At 53.0% G+C, this 3,618-nt stretch overlaps 1 pseudogene; it reads right to left on the reverse strand.

Annotated features, from left to right (window-relative positions):
- Positions 1-856: 856 nt before the first annotated feature.
- Positions 857-1,875, reverse strand: LOC119311661 (annotated as a pseudogene).
- Positions 1,876-3,618: the final 1,743 nt, after the last annotated feature.

Here is a 3,618-nt window from a genome sequence, read left to right on the forward strand (position 1 = left end):
GAAACTACCTGTAAAGTTGTCATAAATTACTCACCGTGCCACCCATAAGTGAGGAAGAAATGAATCATTTTTCCATCCACAAAGCGACCGTCGCCTTTGATTCAATTATGTTCAACCCGGCCACATAACATAAGGAGTCAAGCAGGCCATCGGATAGAGCATCTCCCTTCCACCTTGGAGACCCAGGTTTGATCCTCCCTTCCCACCCTTTTTCTCCTTTTTCATTCGATAAAAAAATTCAGGTGGGCGCCCAAACCTTAACCAATGTCTTCTTTACATGGGGTATTTTAAAAATGCCTATTGTATATGTTTCCTACCCCATAGATATGATAGTTTGATACTTCAATAAAAACTATTTTTGGAGCCATAGGGGGTGGTGATTCCTACAAGCTATTATATGCTGAAGGTTACAACAGGCACATAAGCATCCTCTATATTTAACAGTGCACCATAACCATACCCCATATGATGATGTACACTAAACTGTTGATTCGAGCTTTTGTAAACCAGTGCCTTGGTGTTGATTTCCATATTCTTTGAAATTTTGCCCATAAAGATTTTTTTTAAAGAATATCGATGTTGATGTAACCTTGAACATTTGGCATGCATGTCCTTACACTTCAAAAATCATACCACCTTCATATTTTTGTGCAACACCACTTATCATGTTGTTTGTGGTGTGGCACCGTGAAAGATTTCAAGTGATATTTTGATGTCATCGGGGTGTGGATGAGGGACAATTTCTTTTCTTCCGTTGCAACGCACGGGCATTTTTGCTAGTTTATATAAAAAATATGAACATCTATAATACTAAAACTATATGGTATGAAAATACGTTTCATAGTGCATCTGATAATATTGATTTCATATTAGGAATGTTTATACTTTTTAATAAAAGTTAGTCAAACTCTATAAAGCTTGATTTTGACCAAACCTTATATACGGACTAAAAAGAAACGGGGAGTACTGTCAGACATACCCACCGTTGACCCGAATGACCTGCCCGTTAACCCACTCGGCGGCGTCCGTGCAGAGGAAGCCGACCACCGGTGCTATGTCGCCTGTCTCCCCGAGCCGCTCCATTGGGTTCGTCTCCGCGACCCGCCTCACGGTCTCGTCGCTCTTCCCGGCGAAGAACAAGTCCGTGGCCGTGGCCCCCGGAGCCACGCAGTTGGCCGTGACGCGCGTGCCCTTGAGCTCCTTGGCCATCGTCCTTACCATCGCCTCCACCGCCGCCTTGGACGCCGTGTAAGGAGAGTACCCCGCCGGGAGCGACCCAACGACGGACGACGTCACGGCCACGATCCGGCCGCCGCCGCCGCGGGGCAGGCGGTTGGCGGCCTCGCGGAGGCAGAGGAACGAGCCGCGCGCGTTGACGGCGAGCACGCGGTCGAAGTCCGCCGTGGCGGTGTCGGCGAGGGGCGGGTACTTGTCGCCGTTCACGCCGGCGTTGGCGACCAGGGTGTGCGGCAGGCTGACTCGGCGGCGTCGAAGAGGGAGCGCACGCCGGCCTCCTCGGACACGTCGGCCCTCACGGCCACGGCCCGTGGGAGCTCCGCGGCGAGCGCGTCGGCGTCGGCCGTGCTGGACGCGTAGCCCAGGACGACGCTCGCGCCGAGGGAGGAGAGGTGGGCCGCGATGGCTCGTCCGATGCCGCGCGACGCGCAGGTCACGATGGCCACGCGTCCGCCGAGCGGCAACGCCGCGGGATTCGACGAGCCGGCGACGGCGGCTGTGTCAGCAGCACCGGAACAACATAGCTGGCAGGTTCGCGGGTCGACCATGCGTTCCCTGACCCGGGGTCGAGCGGCCCCGATCAAGCGGCGGGAACGATGGCGGGTCGAGCAGGAGGGTCCATTGATGGATCGCGACCCCGGTCGATGGTGGCCGGCCCAGATCAGCGTGCGGGAATCAAGGAAGTTCATAGGTAAAACTGGGAAGCCTTACCACCAGGGCGCGTGTTCGTGTGCGGCGGGCCCGCGCTCCACGTTTCTCGTCGTCAACCGCACGAAGCCTGCATCTGCTGTAGCGCAGCCATGGCCCATGGGTGGTCCAGGAGGGCACGACTGGTCTGGTCACGACGGGGTGACGATGATGCATTGATGAGTTTTAAGGAAGTCTCAGTCCATGTCCCCGTCCAATGTATAGCTTCAAGATTTAGGCCGAAATCACTATTCTGACCCTTTCAGCAAACTTTGTCACAAAATAAACTCGACATAAAAGTATTTTACGATCTGACCCTTTTAGCAACGCAATAGCCCGCGACGTTTTTGCCCAAAATAAAAAACGCCGAACTAACTAGCGTTCCTGTCCAAAGAAAAAGCGCCGAGGTAGCTTACGTTGCGGATCACGTGAGAAACGCCATAGGGCTTTGGCTTTTCTGCCCTGGACAGCAACGCCAGGAGCTTTGGCGTTTCCATGATGCGTCGCCTGGTTGTAGCTTCAGAGCAGCACGGCATGCATGCCACTAGTGGTGCTTGCCTGCCTGAATTTGCGGGTCGGTCAGACCACTGACCACTACATGCACGATCGACGTGAGTATGAGGGGCAACATGACAAGGCCATGCTACTGGTATGTTTAGCAACCACCTGGCAGCAGCATGCGTGCATGCACCATGCATGTGGTGTGCTTAGCACTACGCGTAGGGAGACAGGGCCATGCATTTGCACGGCGCGCACACATGCATCTGGCTGCGTGATTATTCCTCCTAGATTGACTAGACGTCTCACTGTATATCCACACCAACAGTGAAGCCGAAACGCCATGGCCCCTGGCGTTTGTAGTCGAGCAAGAAACGCCAACTGTACTGGCGTTTCCAACAAGCCGTGTCAGCGAGCGACGCCAGCTTGGCCTGAGCAGTAACGCTAGCTAGCTCGGCGTTTTCATGTGGATCGGAAACGCGAGCTTGCTCGGCGTTTCTATGTTGGGCTGCAACGCCGCGGGCTGTGGCGTTGCTAAAAGGGTCAGATCGTGAAATACTTTCATGTCGAGTTCATTTTGTGACAAAGTTTGCTGAAAGGGTTAAAACAGTGATTTCGTCCCAAGATTCACACCATCGCTCTTCTCTTGTACGGAGTATTTTGTATTGGAGTATATATCAGTCTGTTCTAGTGGTGCGACCGCCCCGTTTTCTTTTTTTGTTTTTTGGTTTTTGCCTTTTCGTTTGTGTTGAGCAGAGGTATGCGCCGTTGGCAGGCCGCAACGGGTGTCGTGTGGCTTTTTTCTTTGTCTATTTTCCATTTTTTTATAGGCTTTCTTCTAGGTTGGGCTCTTTTCCGGTGCTCCTAATCGACGCTATGGCCGATCCGGCGCCTAAGCAGGCTGAATCCGGGGAGCCCACTAGTTCGCACGTTTTTTTTGACTCTTTCCATTTTTTTATAGGCTTTCTTCTAGGTTTGGCTCTTTTCCGGTGCTCCTAATCGATGCTATGGCCGATCCGGCGCCTAAGCAGGCTGAATCCGGGGAGCCCACTAGTTCGCACGTGTTACGACTATTTCTTCCCTTCGGTAGATCCTATTCGGCGCCTTTAGCGCTCGATATAGGTCTTTCCACAAACGGGCGCACCCCCCCCCCTCCCGTTATTCATTCGCGACAAATGGGCCGGCCCGTCTCCCCTT

The sequence above is a fragment of the Triticum dicoccoides genome, chromosome 1B (assembly GCF_002162155.2).
Source record: "Triticum dicoccoides isolate Atlit2015 ecotype Zavitan chromosome 1B, WEW_v2.0, whole genome shotgun sequence".
Lineage (NCBI taxonomy): Eukaryota > Viridiplantae > Streptophyta > Magnoliopsida > Poales > Poaceae > Triticum > Triticum dicoccoides.